A 24,879-nucleotide genomic window follows, 5' to 3' on the forward strand; every position below is an offset into this window, starting at 1 on the left:
TGTAATTAATTAGTATTGGTTTATTTTTTTGTCCTGTGTGCCGAGGGACAGTGAAAAGTTTGTCCTGCGTTCTGTTCACACAGAACAGATCATGAGTAGGACAAGATAAAACATTAGCAATGCATTATAATATAACAGCCAAGGAGAAAGTGTCATGGCATCATAAGCACACAAGACTGATAAGGATGAAGCCCCTCTGGTGGTCGGGATTGACTGTGGATGTTACGTCCAACCTGTCTATGTGATACACAAGCCAGGGCACTGACGAAGAGCAATCGCTAAAACTGAAGGAAGTTAGGGAACTAGTTCTGCCATTAGCTGGAATTAATGCATGTACATCAGACTAATGGTTACTGACATAGGAGCTCACCCCTATGTAGAAGCATCAATAAGACAAGGGTTTTTAACCTGGAGTGTTGTTTTATCGATTGTTATTACATGAGGGCTGAAACTTAGAGATGAGAAAGTATTGTTGCAGGTTCACAGTGTACTAGTGAGGTCACACCTGAGATACCATAGTTTTGGTCTTCGTGTTTATACTGGCAGTGGAGGTGGTCCAGAATAGTCTCACTCATACAAACATTAGCTTTATTTGTAACATGTACATTGAAACATCAAAACGTACTGTTAAATGCATTGTTTCCATCGCCAGTGGAATGTACAGACTCCTTACAGACAGCGGCAGGAATTGAATCCCGATCTTAGAGCAGGTACTGTAAAGCATGGCGCTAACTGCTATGCTTCCACGCCACTCTGCTATATGCTATGAGATACTTCCACTAGACTAGTGGGTGGATGAGGAACATTGCTATACGATTAGGAGGCACACAATTAAAACTGAGGCGTGTAAGATTGAGAATCCATATTCTCTCCAGAGGTCTGTGGAGGTTGGATCACTGCAGGTGTTCAAATAACGGATAGAGAAACTTTGGGGAATTCATGAATATAGGGAGCTGACATAGAACAGGAGGTGATCTAGGGCAGATAGGGGGCACGGTAGCATAGTGGTTAGCTCAAAGGTTTACGGTATAGGCGCCCCAGGTTGAATTCCTGCCACAGCCTGTAAGGAGCTGTATGTTCTCCCTGTGACTGTCTGGTGTTCCTCCCAGTGCTCCAGTTTCTCCCACAGTCCAAAGACCTACCGATTGGTAGGTGAATTGGTCATTGTAAATTGTTCTGATTAGGCTAGGATTAAATCAGGGGTTGCTGGGTTGGAAGAGCCTATCCCACGCCTTATCGTAATAAATGTTAATAAATAATGAATAATATTGGTAATAAATATCCAGGCAGAATTCTTGGGGTAGGTGTTGTAGCTGGTGGCCAACTCTGTATATTTTTGCTTTCTAGCAATGTTCTCTTCAGCAAGGGGACAGCAAGTTCTATGAACCTGCCCCGAATTGTTTCTTTCTCGCGGTATTTTAGCTGGACTCAAAGCAAAAGCTCATTGGTCCCTTTGAAGGTTTTTTCAAACAAAACAATGGAACTGTTTTATATCTTAGAAAAGCCATAATGGCTCATTTATTATACTCCCAACACTGAACACAAAGTGTGGTAACAATCCTTTACATAATTACCTCATCTTGTTCAGACCAGCCTCTTAAAGTGAAACCCCAGCCTAATATATTGTGGTTGTGAATTATGTACATGCCTCCCAATTACATTATCCTACACAGCTCGAACTAGCTGACCAACTCCAGTCCTATGTTCTATGGGTGTCTCTGGCTTGTCCAGAGGTGTGTTAACAGCCTCATGGTCATGTCATGATGGCAGGGACATGGTAGCAGAATTCTCCAAATCTCGGCGGGCTGGTTTAAGGCAATCTACCAAAATATGTTCGGGTTTACCCCTCTTATCTATTATAAAAATTCTTTTCTCCCCATTTCAAAACATGGAATGGGACATCGTAAGGGGGCCTAAGGGGATGTTGGTGTGCGTCATGTCAGGCAAAAACAAACGAGGCTGAATGTAGGTTGACAGGATCCCAAGAGTACTGTATGCCATGTTGGGATCTAGGAATAGGAGCAAAGGAATTGAGTTTGCTGAGGAGGGTGGAACGCTGTCAAGGGGCCGACCAGGCGGTCATGGCGTCAGGAATGAAATCACTTGGAACTCATAATGGTTGCCCGTATACCAACTCAGTTACAAGTGACTACAGGTCCTCTTTTGGAGCAGTTTTGAGCCCCGGCGGGTCTCATGGGATCATGCCCGCACTCATCTGTCAGTGAAGCCCTCAGAGTAGCCTTCAAGGAGCGGTGAAGCTACTAGCACAGGCCTTTGGATACTCCATGCTCTGACATCGCCTAATGCCGAGGTTCTGGGCCATCGCAGCCCAGAGGTCTTAAATGAATTGGGGACTGTGCTCAGAGAAAATATCAGGTGGGGTGTTAATTGAGCAACCCAGGTGCTGATGTACACCCAAGCCACATCTGCAGCCATTGCTGCTGCTAGGAGGACGACCTCTGGCCACCTGATGGTAGGCTACACCATGCTAAGGAGGAGCGTGAAGCCTTGGGAGAGGGAAAGAGGACTAACTAGGTCCACTTGGACATGGTCAAACCATCGCTCAGGGACCTGGTAAGGTGCCAATGATACCTGGATATGACAGTTAATTTTTGCCTGCGGGCACTCTACATAGGCTGCTCTCCAATCGCGTGTGCCCTTCCTAAGTTTGCCACACAAACTTTAGTGCAACCAGTTTCTGTGAGGCCTTCTGTCCCAGATGCGAGAGGCCATGTATGGAGTCAAAAACTCTAATTTTGTAGGCACTAGTGGGCGAGGGCTACTGATTGAGACATTACATAGGAGAGAAGCCCCAGCTTCCCTGAACTTGATGTCAGCCAACCTCAGGCCTGTGACTGCTGTTTGCTAAGCCTGGACCTCTGGGTCAGTAACTTGGTTGTCTGCCATGCCAGCAGTCAACCCCTATATGAACAGCCTCAAAGGCTGGCTGTCTGGGGCAATCAACCATGGCATTATTTATACCCTTGATAGGTTGTATATCAGTTGCAAATTTGGATACTTTGGCCAGGTGGCGCTGCTGCTGTACAGACCAACAGTCCGCTAGTTCAGCCATCACATGCACGAGGGGTTTGTGATTAATGAATGCTGTGAAACGGTGACCCGCTAGAAGAAAACAAAAATAAGACCGTAAGACTATAGGGTACAGGAACAGAATTAGGCCATTTGGCCCATTGGGTCTCCTCCGCCATTACATCATGGCCGATTCAATTTTCCCCTCATCCCCAATCTCCTTCCTTTTCCGCTTATGCTGGAACTGTCAAGGCTACAAGGCAGTTGGTACTTCCTAGCATTAGTAACAAAGCAAGCATGGTAAAAACATAGTGTGGTTTTGACTGTTTCTCAGCCATGGGTGTTCCTTATGTTGGGGCCCTTGCTGACTGGGCTTATTGAGACGGAAAAGAGAAGGAATTATGCACCTCTGCCTGGCCGATTGTCGACTATCAGCCATTTTAGCAAGCTCCCTATAGTCCTTAAAGGGCTATGCAAACTTGCTCAGGCATTTCCTAAGGGAAGAGTTCTTTAAAAATAAAATGAGGATCCCAGGATTTCCCAGGAGATCCATTATCTCTGACATGGAGATAGCGTAGTCGACTAGCTCTGACGGTTTAGCATCGCTGAGGCTGGGCAAAGACAGCAACTGATGCGCTCAGACTCCGACAGTCCAAAAGTCTGTAAAAGGTGAGTTTTCAGCAGTTGGTGTTTATCGCGTTCAGGCGGGTGTTCTAATAGACTCACCACTCTCGCAGCCGTGGACTGCTGAGCGATGCTACCTCAAAGAAATATTTGGTGTTATTAATGGAGATTTCTTGAAGCACAAGTTGGGCCTTGGCTTGTACAAACCAAACAACGGCATTTTGCTCCCAAAGCTCCAGCAGTTCCAAAGCGACTGCGGTGGCCAACATGTTCAATACCTCTGGAATAATTCTAGTGAATCACGGTCACTAATGTAAGTTTTTGCAAATAAAACGACTGAGGAGTTTTCTATTTACATCTATTACACTCAGGGTGTTGAATTCGGAGTTCAATCTTGGTGCACTCTGTAAGGAGTCTCTGTACGTCCTCCTTGTAAAATGTGTGGGGTTTTCTCCAGGTCCCACAGTTTCCTCCCACAGTCCAAAGACATACTGGTCATTGTAAATTGTCCCGTGACTAGGTTATGTTTAAATCAGGATTGCAGTTCGAGGGGCCTATTCCACACTGTATCTCTAAACAAAATAAAATCAAAATACTTTCATAATAATTTTGTAATCCCTCTGCATACCCAGTGGGCAGTCACACTGTTTGCAAAATCCCAGTTGGTTATGTCAGTGCATTAATTTTCCAGATAATACACACTTTTGATCGAACTTCTTTAAAGTAAGTTAATATAGATCTCCTGATCTTGATAGGATTTGGCAGTTAAGTAATGTATTTATTTTTTAAGTAATGTGGAATTGTAATGAATTGGTTGAAGGGATTACTAGAATCTAATCTTAGTGAATGGTTTAGATGATAGTAAAGAAAGAAAGTAAGGCCTACGTTGTTATTACGAGCAAGCGTTGCTTATGTGGTACTATCTGCACAGGATGGGAAAAAGCTGCAGAAGGTTGTGAACTCAGTCACCTCCATCATGGGCACTCGTCTCCTTCATATACAGGACATCTTCAAGGAACAATGCCTGACAAAGGGGACATTTGGCATTAAGGACCCCCATCACCCAGACATGCTATTTTCTCATTGCTGCATCAGAGAGGAGGTACAGGAGCCACTCAACGATTCAGGAATAGCTTCTTCCCTTCTGCCATCACACTTTGGAATGGACCTTGAACCCATGGACACGACCTCAATGCTTTTTTTTTTCTCTTTTTGCATTACTTATTTAACGTGACTTTTTAAAAAATATATATATTTAGTGTCATTTACAGTTTTTACTATTACGCATTGCAATCTACTGCTGCCGCAAAAACAACAGATTTCACAACATATGCCAGTGATATCACAGCTGATTCTGATTCACTATCATTGATAAAAAGCTGCAGCAGCATGATGGCTTTCTGTTATCGGCGCTATGGCCCTGTCCCCGTAGAGTCCGATCCAGGAGGTTAGGATGGATTCACACACAGAACACTCGTGCATGAATTTATTTAAAATGGGGAGCCTGATACACAGGCAGCCACCACACTACCCTTGACAGATCGGGGTCAGAATCTAATGGCATGGAGTGCAAGACAATTGGAGACCCTCCACATTGACTGCCATTGTGCTGTGTCATCATCTTCCTCCATCTCGAGCATTGAGATCTTGGTTGGATCGCTCTTTTTTTCCCATATTCTTCTAGTCTATAAGATAATTTGCGTAGTGAATGTAATGGATCTGTTAAATAAATTAGAACATCATCAGCAAATAAGTTAATCTTGTATTCTTCCTGATTAACTCTGAAACCCTTAATATCTGGGTCCATTCTAATTAATTCAGCTAATGGTTCTATTGCCAACACAAACAAAGCAGGTGATAGTGGGCAACCTTGCCGAGTTGATCTTGTTAACTGAAATGATGTTGAAATTTGACCATTTGTCACTACTTTAGCTTTGGGATTAGTATTTAAGGTTTTAATCCATTTTATAAATGATGTTCCTAATCCATATTTTTCCAATACCTTAAATAAAAAATCCCATTCCAATCTATCAAATGCTTTCTCTGCATCTAAAGCAACCGCCACACTCATTTCCTCCCTCTTTTGTGCTAAATGGATTATACTAAATAACCGAGTTACATTATCTGCCGATTGTCTATTTTTGATAAATCCTGTTTGATCCATATGCACTAATTTTGGTAAGCATTTAGATAATCTATTAGATAAGATTTTTGCTATTATTTTATAATCAGTGTTTAATAAAGAAATAGGTCTATATGATGCTGGTTTTAAAAGGTCTCTATCTTTTTTTGGCAATACTATTAAAATAGCTGTTGAAAAAGATTCTGGAAGTTTATGCGTTCTTTCCGCCTGATATATTAACTCCATAAAAGGAGGAATTAATAAATCTTTAAACTTTTTATAAAATTCAGGTGGAAAACCATCTTCTCCTGGAGATTTACTACTTTGAAGTGATCCCAAAGCTTCTTCAACTTCTTTCACTGTAGAAGACATACCTAATCCCTTCTGTTCTTCTGTAAGTTGGATCGCTCTTTGTCTGGAACCTCTCCCTTCACCTTACCATCATGGACGACCCTACCTAGAGCTGAGCTCCAGACAGAGTCACTCTTGGGATCTCAGGGATTCTCACGCCTCTCCACCACGACAAGGTGATGACCCTCAGAGAAGTAAAAAGCTGTACGCCATCTTCACAAAGGTGAACTTCCTACTCTACACATCCAATCCTAGGAAGCTTTCTAACCAAAGCAAAATTTATACTTTTGAAACATGATTTTGGGAACTTCTGCATTGTTGGTTTCATTTTCCAAAACTGCAGTTATTCCTTTTGGAATGATGCAGTAAGGGCAAGCGTTAAAGTTCCTCAGCTGCTACTCATTGAACACAGAACAGTGCAGCACCGTGAGGACTCTTCGGCATGCTTTTTTTGTGCTAATGGCACCTCGCACCTATCAGGAGGGTGTCTTACCGCCACCTACAGTAATGGAGTATGACAAGAGCTGTGAATGGCATAGGATCCTGCCTCCCAAACCTGTTTTAATTAAAAAGTTCACCAGTTCCCTACATGACTTAACCATCCCTGCTTCAGATGGCAGAATATTCTGCCGCCTAGGCACATCAAATCAACCCAATAATTGTCTAAGCAGAGTCCCACATTCTAACGAATATCTCTGTCATGCCATGATCACATGTTCTGCATCTCTGGTATCCAACAGGAATCACTCCATCCATCGCCATGTGCCAAAGTACAGTGTAACCTGTGTCCTAACCTCAATCTCGCCAACCACACTTCTCCCCTCCTATTCCTTCCCAAAAGGCACCTCCCCTGAACTGATGGAACCAAATTCTGCCATTTTCTAATCCCAGCCAACCTAATACAAGATTTGGCTTCATGCTTTCCCATATTAACTATAATTTCTACCTCAGACTTAGCAAGTGCCTGTTTTGCTCTAACATCTGCCCTTTCATTACCTGATACACCCACCTGTACAGGTACCCAACAAAACTGTGCTACTATTCCCGCACTCTCCGGAACATATAAATCGTAGTGCACTTCCATCAGCAGATCACGTCTCCTTGAACACTTTGATTCCACGCTCTGCAGTACCATGGCAGATTCTGAGCAGATCATGACTCTAATTGGATTAGCTTGTTCGGTCCACTGCAAACTAATGATAATGACCATAAATTCTGCTGTTTAAACGGACAACCCATCTGTCAGCCTTTTTCCCAGCTCAACATTAAACTAGGGAATAACTATCCCAGAGCCCACCAATTACTAACTGGGTCTTTAGAGCCATCTGAACGGATAGGCAAAAAGGAAAAATACTTCAGCTGTAGATGAGAAGACGTCCTTTCACCACCTGCAATACCCTATCTATCCCACAGTAACATCAAATCTATTCCCACATCTGGAAATTTCCAAGGTGGAACTCCTGACCAGGCCACTGTTAGGATAATCCACAAATCGCAACACCCATGCTCCCATACATATTGACTCTGTTAGTATATTCCCAGCAATCTATTAAAACGGAATATGTCAAATGGGATGTTCCTCACCCTACTGTGGATGTCCATTAAGCAAGACTCAATTTTTCTCTCCGCAGGACAAGAGGCGTCTCACCTAGTTCAAGTCCTAATGCATCTCTTGGTGTGGTCCAGAATGCTTCACTACAGATTCTAAGTCTGCTGGCCCGTAGGACATCCAACCTACTATATATAAAACTGAATGAGGTGCCTCTCCATAAATCATACACTCATAATCCAGACAAGAGAACATTAAAGCACAATAAATTGTCAATAGAACACTCCTGGAAGCTCCCCAATCATACCCAGCCACACACCACAAAAAGTTAATGACTTGGTTACATTTATCCTTCAAAAACTTTATGTGTGATCCCCAAGTCACTCTCGCATCCAGCCATAACCTCAATTATTTAAGCATGGGAGCCCTAGACAACAAACACCCATACAGTGTAAGGTGATTATTATCCAACCCACGTTTCCAGGTAAAATCCATATATTTTGACATAGAAACTGAAAATTTAAACCCCACTTCAAAGACCATTCTCCCATTGCTGATAACACTGTTTGCAAAGACCTTACCACTTAGGCAGTATTAAAACTCCTTTTCCAAAGAGCCCCTTAAACATCATATAGCCATTCCAAAGCCCGACCCCAAACTATCAAAATATCACTAATCATCAGATTAAACAATATTGGACTGATAACACGACCCTGGGGGTCCCATTACCCACCAAAAACTCTGATAACACTTCTTCACCCACCCTCACTCTAAACAACCGGCCAAAGAAAAAAATCAAAAATCCAGTTGTAAACCCTCCCACAAATATCAGGCTTACTTAGTTTAATCAAAAGCCCTTCCCTCCCTAGCATATCATAAGTTTTTTCTATGCCCAGAAACACTGCAACTACTTTTTATTTTACTGTAAAAGCTTCCCAAATATTGTTTCCCAGTAGTACAAGGACATCATATATAGATCTCCTTCTACAAAACCCACACTGGTAGTGACTAAGTAATTCTTTCCTCTCCAAACCAAACATCAGCCTTATTACTATCATTTTCTCCTTTATTTTACAGAGTGAGGAGGTGAGAGCAATAGGTCTGTAGCTAATGGGCAGTGTCAGGTCCTTCCCAGGTTTAACAATAGGCATCACCACAGCCCTTTTCCATTCTCCTGGGAACATTCCTTACTTCCAGTCATTATTATAAAACTCAAGCAATTTCTTTAGGACTGTCCCAGAAAGATGCTGGAGCATATCCTGTTCTGTGGCTGTAGTACTCACACTATTGACAGCAATGTAAAGTCATCACCCATGGCACTCCCGAACCCCTCTTGTTTCTCACCAATCTTGCCATTCTCCAGCAAATTACACTCTAGTCTCTTAATATACTCAATTGTTTAGTCCATGTATCTTTGCAGATGTGTTTCCTAGACAGTCAGCCTTTTCTTTGTCCGTTGTAGCTGAATGTCCATTCTCCACTAACACTGGAATCTGGTGATAACCTCCGACACCATTCATTTTCTTCAGCATTCTCCACACCACCGTCAGGCCAGTTTCCTTCCCAAATGATAGGTAAAATCTCCTCCAAGCCACCCTTTTAGCGTCCCTATCACTTCTATCACTCTTTCCTTCTGAAAGTTCAGTAAGGCCTCTTGTGTTAATCTATGTTCCAGAATGAGAAATTCCCCTCTCTGGTGTCTAATAGCCTCTATACATTCCTGTGTACACCAAGCTCTCCTAGGCACCAAAGGAATGGCTTGATATCTTGCCCCACACAAACTGGAAACTACTCTCCAATAGTCTTCTTCTATGGTATCACCTGGTGACAAATGATCAAATGATTCTCACACTTAGTGGAAAATTTTCTCCAGTTTTCTCTCTTAAAACACCATTTAGTACCAGAGCCCACATTCTGACAGTGTGTAGTCTTACTGCCCCACAAAACATTATCTGCATTAAAGTCACTGCAAAAAAATAATTTCACCAGAATAAGTTTCCACCATTCTTCCCAAGCCTTCCACAGTCAGTTGCCGACCTGGATCATAAAAGTTCACAATTTTGATCTCACCATGTGGACATAACATTTCAATAATTATACATTCAGTATTCTCTGCAGAAGGCCGAATAAACCTTCCTTCACAAAGGTGATACAGCCTCCTCCCACAGTATTACGTCTACCAACCTCATAATCCAGAATCTTAAACGATAAATGTAATCGCAACCAAGTTACTTGTACACAGCTAGCAATCAAGGGAACACCAAAACCCGAAACATAATCTGTACATTCCTGTCCATTGGCTATCACACTTCTCGCATTCCAATGCAAAACTGGAAGTTGGTCGGAGAGGATCAATGTGTAGCACTCTCTGTACAATCTCCCTTTGCCATCACCCCAATCCCTCTACTATCATTCCCTAATCTCCCTCTGCAATGAGCCCATTCCCCAATCACCCTCTATCACCCATTCCCCGATTCCCCCTCCACCATCAGCCCATTCCCCGATCCTCCTCCACCACCAGCCCATTCCCCGGTCCTCCTCCACCACCAGCCCATTCCCCAATCCCCCTCCATCACCAGCCCCTTCCCCGATCCCCCTCCACCACCAGTCCATTCCCCAATCACCCTCCATCACCAGACGGTTCCCCAATCACCCTCCATCACCAGTCCATTCCCCGATCACCCTCCTTCACCAGACCGTTCCCCAATCACCCTCCATCACCAGCCCATTCCCCAATTGCCCTCCATCATCAGCCCATTCCCCAACCACCCTCCATCACCAGCCCATTCCCTGATCCCCCTCCACCACCAGCCCATTCCCCAATCCCCTTCCACCACCAGCCCATTCCTCAATCACCCTGCATCACCAGCCCATTCCCCGATCACCCTCCATCACCAGCCCATTCCCCAATCACCCTCCATCACCAGCCCATTCCCCAATCACCATTCGCCACCATCCCATTCCCTCTACATCATTCCCAATCACTCTCCACTACCAGCCCATTCCCCAGTCATGGTCCACTACCCACCCATTCCCCCACAATCATCGCTAATCACACTCTTCCACCAGCCCATTCCCCCTACTATAATTACCCAAATCTTCTCTCCAAAGTACTTCATGTACCAGTTCTGCAGTAATTCCCACTCAACCCAAATACTTTGATGCTGCATCCAACACCATTCTGAGTCTATCAGATTTCTTTCCCACCAGTACTGTTCCATTAACCACAGCACACAGAAATGTAAGAAAATCAATCTTTTTAAGAATCAATATCTCACTAGATGCTTCACCTCCCCCACTCCATGCTTGTACAACCGCACTCCATGGTCTTCCTCCATCTGAGTGCTTGTAAGTGTCTGTTTTAACCCAACACCCAACAGATGCAGAGGAATCAAATCTTGCAGCATCAGCATAAGAGCTATTAAGCACTAACTGCACCCAATTTCACCTTCTGAATTTCCTGAATCTTTTGTAAAACACGACAACCTAATTTAGCAGCACCATGAGCACCCCCACAGTTGCAGAATCTTGCCTCAGCATCAACTTCAAAACTCCCATATTCATGTTCGTGAGACTAATGAATTTCCTGCTACCAGGTGTGTTATACTGTTTACTTTTTAGCTTGTGTTGTAAATGCACCTTAGTATTTTATGTGTTAGTACTACAAATGTATTGTCTGTGAGTTATGTGTACTATGTTGTGCACCTTGGTCCAGAGGAATGTTGTTTCATTTAGCTGTATACTGTACATGCATACTGTACAATGACAATAAACTTGAACTTGATCATTCTGGTTGCAGTGTAATTTCTACCCCTGGGCAATGTCAGGTAGGCACTGGAGGAGCTGCACATCCGATCAACAGTCACTAGAATTTGAGACCCAAGAAATGGTCTAATTGAACGAAAGAACAGATTTGAGGGGTTAATCAGCTTTAATTCTGTTCCTGTGAGATCTTCTAATGTCAATAACTTTGACAAGATTATAGATTTTTATTACAAATGAAAAGAAGTTCTGAAACCAGATGAACTCTGCTTGCCATGACTCTTTGTTTAGAACATTTGCAAATGATGACGACCTTCTGTTTCTTATTATTTTGCAATTAATAATGTAGTTTCTATATTTTGCTCCTAGTTACGTCCTTTATTGAATCCATACTGACATCAATCAGCATGCATTCATAAAAGGGCTTTGCTGAGAAAGGTATAATTGCTATGGAGCTGCCAACCAGGGCTCTGAATGCTGTGCGCTGAGGTTTGGAAGGCTCCCTTGCTTATCTGCTAAAGACACGTGAGGTGAGGCCTCCGTCGGTCAGGGTCGATGTTCTGTCCTAGCTCTCTAGATACGCTAACCTGGGTAGTACAATATGGAGAGCAAGCTGTTGCCCATCTAACAAAAAACTAACAAAAACAGAACAGGGGGATTTAGGGGGGGGATCGATGTGCCCGGTCCACTTCTGTTCCTTTTTTTACGCGGGGAGGAGGGATTTGGGGGTTGATGAGCGTGCTGCCGTTTTTTTTCTTTCTTGGCTTCGTGGCTCTCTGGAGAAGAAGAAGTTCAGAGTTGTATGCATGCATTGATTATAAATAAACCTTTGGATCTTCAACAAGCCCCTTCTCTCCACGCATCTGATGAACACAAACGAATGACAGAGACTGGTACAGTGTGGCAACAGCAGTGTCACAGGAGCTGCCAGTCAGCATTGAGCTCAACGCCGGACTGCCTTAGGGACTCCAACTCTGGATTTTTCCTTCAGGGTTTACTCCCAAAGCTTTCCCCATGAGCAGGTATCACAAGGCAGCTGAGGTTTGAGGCCAGAGTTTTCCTTCTAGATGATTATCTCCTAGAGAAAGGAAAAGGTAGGAAATAAGTGTCAAACATATTTGAAAGTCCTTTATCTGAATGCACGTAGTATTAGGAATAAAATTGATGAGTTGACGGTACAAATAATTACGTATGGTTATGATATTGTGGCAATTACGGAAACATGGCTGCAGGGTGACCAGGACTGGGAATTAAACATACAAGGGTATTCGACAATTAGGAGAGACAGGCAAGAAGGAAAAGGAGGTGGGGTGGCTATGTTAATAAAGCAAGAAATCACTGCAATAAAGCGAAATGATATTGGCTCAAAGGATCAGGATAACGAAACAATTTGGGTAGAAATAAGAAATAGTAAAGGGAAAAAGCAGTGGTGGGAGTAGTCTATAGGCCTCCAAACAGCTGTAACTCAGTTGGTCGGAGCATAAATCAGGAAATAGTTGGGGCTTGTAATAAGGGAACAGATATAATTATGGGGGGTTTTAACTTTCATATTGACTGGACTAATCAAGTCGGACACGGCAGCCTTGAAGAAGAGTTTATTGAGTGTATTCGGGATGGGTTCCTTGAACAATATGTTACTGAGCCGACAAGGGGGCAAGCAGTCTTAGATCTGGTCCTGTGTAATGAGACAGGACTAATATAAAATGTTCTAGTAAAGGATCCCCTTGGAATGAGTGACCATAACATGGTCGAATTCCATATTCAATTAGAGGATGAGAGGGTTGGATCTCAAACAAGCGTACTGAGCTTAAATAAAGGAGACTATGATGGTATGAGAGCGGAATTACTTAAGATGGATTGGGAAAATAGATTAAAGGGTAGATTGGTACTTGATCAGTGGTGTATATTTAAGGAGTTATTTTACAACTATCAAGAAAAATATATTCCACTGAAAAAAAAGGGAGTAAAAGAAAAAATAGTTATCTGTGGCTAAGTAAAGAAATAAAGCAAAGTATACAACTAAAAAGAAAGTTATATAAGGTAGCTAAATCTAGTGGGAAGATTGAAGATCGAGAAGCTTTTAAAGATCAGCAGCAAATAACAAAAAGATTGATTAAGAAGGGGAAGAAAGATTATGAAAGTAAATTGGCGAAAAACATAAAAGCAGATAGTAAGAGTTTTTATAGTTACATAAAAAGAAAAAGGGTGGCTAAAGTAAATGTTGGTCCCCTAGAAGATGAGACCAGGAAATTAATGGTAGGGGACATGGAGATGGCGGAAACGCTGAACAAGTATTTTGTATCAGTTTTTACAGTAGAGGACACTCAAAATATCCCAATACTGGATAAACAGGGGGCTCTAGGGGAGAGAAGCTAACTACGATTCAAATCACCAAGGAAATGGTACTTGATAAATTAATGGGACTGAAGGTGGATAAATCCCCTGGACCGGATGGCTTGCATCCTAGGGTCTTAAGGGAAGTGGCGGTCGGGATTGTGGATGCATTAGTGATAATTTTTCAAAACTCGCTGGACTCAGCAATGGCCCTGGCAGATCAGAAAAATGCTAATGTAACTCCTTTATTTAATAAGGGCAATAGACAGAAGGCTGGGAATTATAGGCCAGTTAGCCTAACATCTGTGGTTGGCAAAATGTTGGAATCGATAATTAAGGAAACAGTAACAGGGCATTTGGATAAACATAGCTTAATAGGACAAAGTCAGCATGGCTTTACAAAAGGGAAGTCATGTTTGACAAATTTGTTGGAGTTCCTTGAGGACATTACATATAGGGTAGATAAAGGGGAACCAGTGGATGTGGTGTATTTGGACTTCCAAAAGGCATTTGACAAGGTGCCGCACCAAAGATTATTACTTAAAGTAAAAAATCATGGGATTGGGGATAATATTCTGGCATGGGTGGAGGATTGGCTTTCTAACAGAAAACAGAGAGTTGGGATAAATGGTTTATTCTCAGACTGGCAGCTGGTGACTAGTGGTGTTCCGCAGGGGTCGGTGTTGGGACCCCAACTCTTTACAATCTATATTAATGATTTGGAGAAAGGGACTAAGTGCAACGCATCGAAGTTTGCTGATGACACAAAGATGGGAGGGAGTGTAATGAGTGCGGAGGACATTGAAATCCTGCAGGGGGACATAGATAGGCTGAGTGATTGGGCAGACATTTGGCAGATGAAATATAATACTGACAAGTGTGAGGTCTTGCACTTTGGCAGGTAAAATAATAGAGCAAGTTATTATCTAAATGTAGAGAAACTGGAAAGTGCTTCTGTGCAAAGGGATCTGGGGGTCCTGGTGCAGGAAACACAAAAAGTTAGTATGCAAGTGCAGCAGGTGGTCAAGAAGGCCAATGGAATGCTGGCTTTTATTGCTAGGGGGATGGAGTATAAGAACAGGGAGGTCTTACTGCAGTTGTACCGGGTATTGGTGAGACCACACCTGAAGTACTGCGTGCAGTTCTGGTGTCCATATTTAAGAAAGGACATACTGGCTCTCGAGGCAGTGCAGAGAAGGTTCACTAGGTTAATTCCGGGGATGAGTGGGTTGATGTATGATGAGAGGTTGAGTAGATTGGGACTCTACTCATTGGAGTTCCGAAGAATGAGAGGCAATCTTATTGAAACATATAAGATTGTGAAGGGGCTTGATAGGGTGGGTGCGGGGAGAATGTTCCCAATGATGGGTGAAACCAGGACTAGGGGGCATAATCTTAAAATAAGGGGATGCCATTCCAGAACTGAGATGAGGAGAAATTTCTTCTCTCAGAGGGTAGTGGGGCTGTGGAATTTACTGCCCCAGAGAGCTGTGGAAGCTACTACACTCAATAAATTCAAAACGGAGATAGACATTTTCCTGGATAAAAATGGCATTAGGGGATACGGTGAGCGAGCAGGTAAGTGGACATGAGGCTAGGTTTAGATCATGTGATCTCCTGGGCCAGTTTTCAATAGCCTGGATAGGTCGGAGAGGAATTTTCCAGATCTTTTCTCCTCAATTGGCAAATCGTTTTTTTTTCCCTGGGTGATCACATGGGTTTGGGCGGGATGAATAATAAAATAAAATGGGCGGCATGGTGCCCTGTTGGTTGGCACTGTTGCCTTGTGGGATTCGGTGATAACTAGAGTTAAGATTGGATCAGCCATGATCTTGTTGAATGGCGGAGCAGGCTTGAGGGGCCGATTGGCCTATTCCTGCTCCTATCTCTTATGTTCTTATGAACTGCCAACCGCAGCTAATGTGTCTCATCTGCTCAAAGCAACCAATTTTAAGGCATTAGTAACCTGCCTTTGACCCTTCTCCTGTCAGTAGAAATGGTTCTGCTGGGCTTAGTATCTAAGCCACATGTGAAGGCCAGGAGCTGGACTTGGTTGTCAGAGGTTGTTTGAGGTACATCATTGGGAGCATTTATTAGATAGTGGGAACTTGTCCACATTACCAGCCCTGGCTAGATCAGCTATAAGGAACCACACTGAAGATAACACGAAGTATTCCAACTATCATACTATGTTAATAAACAGTAAGTCAAAAGATAATGAAACCAGTCATTAAAGATTCAGATTAGCTTTATTTCTCACATGTACATCAGAACATAAAGTGAAATGCATCATTTGTGTCAACAACCATCACAGTCCGAGGATGTGCTGGGGGCAGCCCGCAAGTGTCGCCATGCTTTTGGTGCCAACATGGCAGACCTACAACTTATGAAGCTGTACTGATCTGAACGTCTTTTGGAATGTGGGAGGAAACTGGAGCACCCAGAAGATACCGATGCGATCGCAGAAAGATTAGTTTTTCTACTGTGATTTAGGACTCAGACAAATTCTCTTTTGATTTATTTTGTTTCAGCTGATTGGCTTTGGATAGGTTGAGCGGTCTCCTAGACTGGAGAATGAGATAAGGGTAGTTAGAATTCCCACTCTTCACTGTTATCTGTAATGGAATGAATGGATGAGATAATCAGCGGTTGGAACGTTATGGGTAATCAGTGTTACACTGAAATGAGATTGAGGAGCTACTGTAAATTTACAACATGGAAGGAGATCATTTGACCCAGAAGTTTACAGCAGATGATATCTTATTGGCTCTTCAGTGAACCCTGGAACATCAGGACAGCAAAGATGCATAATCAGGATGCTCTTTATCAATGATAGGTTGGCATTCAATGCTATCATCCCCTCAAAACTAATCAGTGAACTCCACAACATTGGCCTCAGTACTTCCATGAGTAATTGGATCCTCAATTTCCTCACTTGCAGACCCCAGTCAATTCAGATGGACAACGTCTCCTGCATGATCTCCATCAGCACAGGTGTACCACAAGGTTGTGTGCTTAGTCCTCTGCTCTACTCACTTTACAGTTATGATTGTGTGGCTACGCACAGCTCCAATACCATGCTCAAGTTTACTGATGACACCACTGTCATAGGCCAAATCAAAGGTGGTAATGAATCAACGTATAGGAAGGAGACTGAAAATCTGGTAGAAGGTCTCATGATAACAACTCAATGTCAGCAAGGAGCTGATTATAAAATTCAGGAGAAGGGAACCAGAGGTCCATGAACCAGTCCTCATCGGAGGATCAAAGGTGGAAAGGGTTAGCAACATTAAATTCCTAGATATTATTATTTCAGAGGATGGGCCCAGGTCCTATGTGCAATTAGGAAGAAAACACAACAGCACCTCTACTGCCTTAGGAAAAAAAATAACTTTTAAGCTGGCATCTCATTGAAACCAATCAAATATTGAAAGGCCTGGATAGAATGAATGTGGAGAAGATGTTTCTAATAGTGGGAAAGTCTAGGACCAGAGGCCACAGTGTCAGTATACAAGGATATCCCTTTACAACAGAGATGAGGAGGAAAGTCTTGAGACAGATGTTACTGAATCTGTGGAATTCATTGCCATTGTCAGCGGTGGAGGCCAAGTCATAGAGTATATTAAAAGTGGAGGTTAATAAATTACTGTTTAGTAAGGGCATCATAGGTTATGGGGAGAAGGCAGAAGAATGTTGAGAAGGTTAGTAAATCAGCCATGGTGGAATATTGGAACAGACTTGATGGGCAGAATGGACTAGTTCTGCTCCTATGTCTTGTGATTTTATAGTCTAAAATGGAGAGGCAGCAGACGTGTTCACTTCTCACCAGTCAGACCTGCCATTCCACACACACACACAGGAAGGAACAGCAGCTGGAATTAGTTTGAGGCACTTCAACTCTTTCCACAACGGATCAGGTTGAAACTGTTCAAGCTTATTTCACTTGCAATTTTAATGCGTGTCAAAGAGCATACGCTGCTTCACTTACCAGCTCTGGGCTATATAATCAAACGCTGATCTCTGGAGAGGAAGAGTGCTTGAGAATGTGACACCAGCCAGCAGCACCTGCTTGCTCCTGGATAAGCTTGTGCTCCATTTCTAAATAAGAGCCTTTTGCTGCTTCTGACATTACAAATGCAACAATGGCATGCCCAAAACAATTTCCATTCTGGTGGCGAAAGCTTTAGCTCCCACAGGAGTTGGTGTTTAAACCAGAAAATGCCAAAAGCCTTTCAGCCTTTATCCCCTCAGATCTACAGCAGACTGAAAAGGGGATCAATTCGGTTTCTGATACATAAATTTGATTAAGTCTCCTCCTATCATTCTTAATTCATTTGATAAATCTGTTCCAGAATCTTTTAGTCTGCCTCTCTCTCACTCATATGAGACTAGATTCTAGTCTGTTTATTGTCATTCTTCAGTACACGAGTGTAAAGGAGAACAAAATGATTGTCACTTCAGATCTGATGCAGCATAAAAAATTACAGTAAGCGTAAACAAGAGCAAATCTGCGGATGCTGGAAATCCGAGCAACACACACAAAATGCTGGAGGAACTCAGCAGGCCAGGCAGCATCTATGGAAAAGAATACAGTTGATGTTTTGGGCTGAGATCCTTTGGCAGGATGTTTTAAAAAGCCACAAGGAACAACATGAATGAAGTTTTCTGCACTTATAAAGAGACCATCCAGAAGATAGTTTTGTAGAGAGCTGAAGATACCGTAAAGCTCTCCCAGTGCATCTTTGGCTTTAGTGTTCTGTAGGGATGTTTAGCAGCAGTGATGATGCAGCCATTCCTAGTGAGCATTGTGGCTAGAACTTTAATTGTTTGGAAATTTAATTGCCTAATGTTTGTTTTCCCTCTATCCCTGGAGTTATGCAGTTGGAAACTAGTTTTTATTCTCACAGTGGTTATTTTTGGGTCATTTTTTGTTGTATGAAATGTTTGGCTAGGCACTTCTTTGAGTGAGTTACCCTTGCAACCCTGTTGTATCGGCACAGACATGACTTCCTGTGATTAGATCCTGCTAAACACATTGATTAAAGCCATCATCCCCTCATTACTAATCATCAAAGTTCAAAACATGGGCCCCTGTACCTCCCTCTGCAGCTGGATCTTCGACTCCCTTTCTGGGAGACCACACGCAATACGGATCAGTAATAATACCTCCTCCTCTCTGACAATCAGCCCACTGCTCTCCTCTTCACACTCACAACCGCGCGGTTACGCACAGCTCAAACCCCATCTATAAATTTGATGTTGACACCTCCTGCTGGTGGCAGGATCTCTGGTGGTCACAAGAGATGTACAGGGGTGATGTTGATCACTGAGCAACAGCAATCTTGCACTCAGCGTCAGGGAGATCAGGGAATTGATTGTGGTCAAGTCAGGAAGACAAACAACAGTCTGCATTGAGGGGTGAGCAGCTTCAAGTTCCTGGGCACCAATGTGTCAGAGGAGTTACCTTGAGCCCAACATATTGATGTTGTCACAAAGAGCAGTGGCTCTACTTCATTAGGAGTTTGAGGAGATCTAGTATGTCACCAAAGATGTGTAGAGCTTTCTGACTGGTTGCATCACAGCCTGGTAGGGAGTCACTAATGGGCAGGATCAGAAGAGAGTTGCAGATTCAGGAGCACAACCCTCCCTGCTCTTGAGAATATCTTCAAGGCGTAATGCTGCAAGAAGGCGGCATCCATCATTAAATACCCTCATCCACCTTGGACATGCCCTCTTCTCGTTACCACTATCAAGGAGGTGGTACAGGAACATGAAGAACCACACACAGTGTTTTTGGAATGACATCTTCTCAGCCATCAGATTTCTGGACAGTCTATGACCACTACCTTATTATTTGCCTTTCACAATACTGTACTTACTTATTTTTGTAACTTGTAGTAACGTTTATGTCTTGCCCTTTATGCTGCCATGAAACAATAAATTTCACAGCATACCATATGGCAGTGATAAACCTGATTCTGATTCTGTCCTGAGAACACTGGTTACTGGAAATTCCCAGGAAAAAATCAGTTCTCATCTGGGAAGTAAAGTGCATTCATTTATCCTGTCCTGAGGACAGTGGTTACTGGGAATTCCCAGGACAAATCAGTTCTCATCATTCACTTGAACTCTCCCTCTACACTAGCACAATCGCACCTCACCTCTAAAATCCAGGTCTTCCTCGCCACCTCAGCACCATTCCAGTAGATCTTGAAAGTACATTGGAGCTTCAAAGCCATGGCGTTATCCCCAGCCATTATTACCAACCAGAATCTTCACTCAGGTGCTTGTTGTCTATAATTTTTTTTTCATTAGGGTGGCACAGTAGCGGAAAGGCTTGCATGGTAGTGTAGGGGTAAATGTGACCCTTTACAGAGCCTGCAGTCAATGATTGGGGTTCAATTCCCGATGTTGTCTGAAAAGAGTTTGTATATTCTCCCTATGACCGGGTGGGTTTCCATCCACTTTCCAGAAATATAGGGATAGGGTTAGTGTGTTGTGGGCATGCTCTGCTGGAGCTAGAGGCCTGGTGATACTTGCAGACTACCCCCAGCATATATTTTGACTGTTAACGCAAATGACATATTTCAATGTACATGTGACCAATAATAGCTAATCGTTATCTTCAAATACTTAAAATCTTCGTTTGTCACTGGAGTTGTAATGTTGCATGACAAAAGCAGTGGATGAATTTACAATCAGAGTCCTGTGGTACCAATCAAGTGGACTTTGTCCTGGACTGTGTCAAATTTCATGAGTGTTGTTGGTGCTACAATCATCCAGGCAGCCGGAGAGTATTTTGTCACAGTCCACGGTCATGTCCTGCAAATAGTAGAAAGAGTACACACCCCAATAATAGCAGTGTTTATCTTCCTCCTTGAGATCTGCTATTTCTCACACAATGTTGTCTTGATGACGGATCTCAGCCTGAAACATCAACCATTTATTCATATCTACAGATGCTGCCTGACCTGGTGAGTTTCTCCGGCATTTTGTGTGTGTTGTTTTTGACTTACAGCATGCAGAATTGTAGAAAGGCTTTGTGATGTCAGAAGACACAGAGGTTGGGGGTTTTGTGGATAGTGTGGAGGGCTGTCAGAGGTTACAGCAGGACATTGATAGGATGCAAAACTGGGCTGAGAAGTGGCAAATGGAGTTCAAGCCAGATAAGTGTGAGGTGGTTCATTTTGGCAGGTCAAAAATGATGACAGAATATAGTATTAATGGTAAGACTCTTGGCAGTGTGGAGGATCAGAGGGATCTTGGGGTCAGTGTCCATAGGACACTCGAAGCTGCTGTGCAGGTTGACTCTGTGGTTAAGAAGGCATATGGAGCACTGGCCCTCATCAACTGTGTGATTGCCAAGAGGTAATGTTACAGCTATATAGGACCTTGGTCAGACCCCACTTGGAGTACTGTGCTCAGTTCTGGTCACCTCACTACAGAAAGGACGTGGAAACAATAGAAAGGGTTCAGAGGAGATTTACAAGGACGTTGCCTGGATTGGGGACCATGCCTTACGAGAATAGTTTGAGTGAACTTGGCCATTTCTCCTTGAAGTAACAGAGTTGAGAGGTGACCTGATAGAGGTGTATAAGATGATGAGAGGCATTGATCATGTGGATAGTCAGAGGCTTTTTCTCAGGGTTGAAATGGCTAACACAAGAGGGCACAGTTATAAAGTGCTTGGAAGTAGGTACAGAGGAGGTGTCAGGGGTAAGTTTTTTACGCAGGGAGTATTGAGTGCATGGAATAGGCTGCTGCTGATGGTGGTGGAGGTGGATACGATAGGGTCTTTTAAGAGGCTCCTGGACAGGTACATGGAGCTTAGAAAAATAGAGGGCTAGGTATTTGCTAAAGTAAGTACCCGTCTGGCACAAAGGGCCAAAGGGCCTGTATTGTGCTGTTGGTTTTCTATGTTTCTATGTTTTTATTTATTTTATGGAGATACAGTGCAAAATAGGCCCTTCTGGCCGCACTGCCAAGCAAATCCCAGTACTTAATCCTAGCTTAAGCATGGAATAATTTACAATGACCAATTAACCTACCAACTGGTATGTCTTTGGACTGTGTGAGGAAACTGGAGCACCCAGAGGAAACCCACGCAGTCACGTTACACTAACCACTACACTAACATGCCATCATAGGTTTAATCTACCTAATCGTGAAAAACTATTCCAAAGGATGCAATGATGAAATTTGCACAAAGCACATCAAAAGACGTTTGCTTATAAATAAAATAACGATTTTAAAATACCAGTTCATTATTTTTGATTTTATATAAGCTTTCCTCCTGCACTTAATTAACCCATAGTGAGCTACTTAATATTTGAATCATGAAAAGCATGTCCTGCCAACAAGGTGAATTTAATGCTTCCATTTGTATCGATAGGATCGTATTTTGAATTGGAATCTGAATCAGGTTTATTGTCACTGACATATGTTGTGAAATTTATTGTTCAGTGGCAGCAGTAGAGTGCTGTACAAAACCCAATAATATCAGGGCCTGTCCTAAATGCTGCTACTTTTCACATGGTTGCTTGTTTTTATGGGCGGGGACAACGGTGGGGCTGATCTCTTCCCCACCCCCACCTCCCTGTAACGTGCAGAAAAACATTAAGGTTGTCCTGACTGCTTGCCTCACAGCCTGGTATTGAAACATCAGTGCCAAGGATAGAAACACCTACAAAATACGGTGGATACAGCCCAGTCCGTCGCCGGAAAAGCCCTCCCCACCATTGAGCCCAACTACTAAGAGTACACCACAAGAAAGCAGTGTCCATCCTTAAGGACCCCACCATCCAGGGTATTCACTCTTCTCACTGCTGCCATCTGAAGAAACGTACAGGAGCCTCAGAACTCTCACCAACAGGGTCAAGAACAATTCTTACCCCTCAGCCATCAGGCCCCTGAACCAGTGTGGATAACTTCATTCAACTTCACTTACCCCATCACTGTGAACTATCCCTACAACCCACTTTCAAGGAATCTTCATCTCACGTTCTCGCTACTTATTGCTTATTTGCTTATCATTATAATTTCTTTTTTCTTTTGTATTTGCACAGTTTCTCATCATTTGCATATCGGTTGTCTGTTTGCCCTGCTGGGTGCGGCCTTTCATTGATTCCATCGTGATTCTTGGATTTACTGAATATGCCTGCAAGAGGACAAATCTCAGGGCTGTATGTTGATGATAAATTTACTTTGAACTGATGGTTGAACACTACCTATGGACTGACTTTGAAGGACTCTACAACTAGCTTTTTCAGTATTACTGATTTATTTATATTTGCGTAGTTTGTCCTACTTTGCGCAGTGGTTTTGCTTGCCCATCTTCATGTGTAGTTTTCAATTGATTATGTTGTATTTCTTTGTTCTCTATGTATGCCTGCAGGAAAATGAATCTTAGGGTAGTAGAAGCTGCAGAAGATCGTGAACCTAGCCCAGCACATCACACAAACCAATCTTCCATCCTTGGACTCACTTTACACCACACGCTGTCGGAGCAGTGCTGCCAGGATAATCAAGGACACGACCCACCCAGCCAACACACTTTTTGTCCCTCTTCCCTCTGGGAGAAGGTTCAGGAGTTTGAAGATTCATACAGCCAGATTTGGGAACAGCTTCTTTCCAACTGTGATAAGACTGCTGAACAGATCCTGACCCGGATCTGGGCCGTACCTTCCAAATATCCGGACTTGACTTGCACTACCTTACTTTCCCTTTTCTATTTTCTAATTAAGATTTATAATTTAAATTTGTATTATATTTACTTTGATTTGTACTTCAGGGAGCGCGAAGCGCAGAATCAAATATCGCTGTGATGATTGTACGCTCTAGTATCAATTGTTTGGTGAAAATAAAGTATTTAGTGACATAAACATACTTTGATAAGGAACTTACTTTGAACTTCACGCCCCTGTAAGTCCTGCACATGTTGCCGATTTAACAGAAAGGACAAGCTTTATGATGTAAGCCAGCTTGAGCAGAGGAGCTGAACCGAGTGTGTATTAAATGTTTAGTTACTCTTCATATACTGTCCACCCATAACCGCCTGTGGCAAAGTCTTCCATCGCGACTCATCCTCAGAGGGAAAGGTCAGTGATTTAATCATCTGCTTTGTTACTCTTTCTTTTAGTGTGCGTGATTTTATTCCAACAAGAATGTGCTATCTTATTTTGTTAAGTTGATAGGTGAGAAGTTTAACTATAGAGTGATCTTTTGTTGCAAATAAAAACTGACTTTGGAAAATGATGAGAAAGTATCAATAAACAGTAAGTGTCCTGGGTGTCAACATCTCTGAAGATCAATCCTGAGCCCAACGTGTTGTTGCAATTATGAAGAAGGCAAGGCAGTGAGTACATTTCATTAGGAGTTTGATGAAATTTGGTATGTCAACGACGACTCCAGCAAATTCCTAGCAAATGTACTCTGACAAGCTTTCTGACTGGTTGCATCATCGTCTGGTTTGGAAGCGCTAATGCCCAGGATCAAAAAAAGCTGCAGAGGGTTGTAAACTCAGCCAGCTTCATCATGATAGTGGAATCTCACAACTATTGAGGACGTCTTCAATAGATCGTGCCTCAAGAAGGTAGCATCCATCATTAAGGACCAACACCATCCAGGACATGCCCTCTTGTCATCAGGAGCCGAAAGACACACACTCAATGTTTCAGAAACAGTGTATTTCCTTCCACCATCAGGTTTATGACCATGAACACAACTTCACATTTTTCTCTCTTTTTGCACTTTTTTTCTGTAATTCTTAATGTAACTTATAGTAAATTTTTAATGTATTGCTCGATAGTACTGCTGCAAAATAGCTGATTTCACAACATATGTCAATGATAATAAACCTGATTCTATCCCCATCATTCTACATCTGCTCATGGTGAACAATAAATTCAGATTTAAGTAATAGCTGCATTAAATTAACCTTGTAGTTTTTATTCTAGGCTTGCTTACTGAACAAGTGAGCTATGTAGAAATAGAACCCAGCTTGGTGGGTGCGATCAGTTTAATCAGTAAGCTACAAGTTAATCCCCAGTGACACAAGAAGTCCAACTTCCAAGCAACGTCACAATCTCTCAGAAGACTGAAAAATTGA

General features: G+C 42.8%; 1 long non-coding RNA gene across 1 annotated transcript in view; it reads left to right on the forward strand.

Annotated features, from left to right (window-relative positions):
• LOC132392402 (uncharacterized) overlaps positions 1-23,689 on the forward strand; it is a 26,475-nt gene extending 2,786 nt beyond the window's left edge. The window contains exons 2-3 of the long non-coding RNA XR_009511521.1: positions 22,838-22,954; positions 23,167-23,689. This is a non-coding gene — a long non-coding RNA (uncharacterized LOC132392402). The remainder of the gene's footprint in view (positions 1-22,837; positions 22,955-23,166) is intronic.
• Positions 23,690-24,879: the final 1,190 nt, after the last annotated feature.

This window comes from Hypanus sabinus, chromosome 4 (assembly GCF_030144855.1).
Source record: "Hypanus sabinus isolate sHypSab1 chromosome 4, sHypSab1.hap1, whole genome shotgun sequence".
NCBI classification, from domain to species: Eukaryota; Metazoa; Chordata; class Chondrichthyes; order Myliobatiformes; family Dasyatidae; genus Hypanus; species Hypanus sabinus.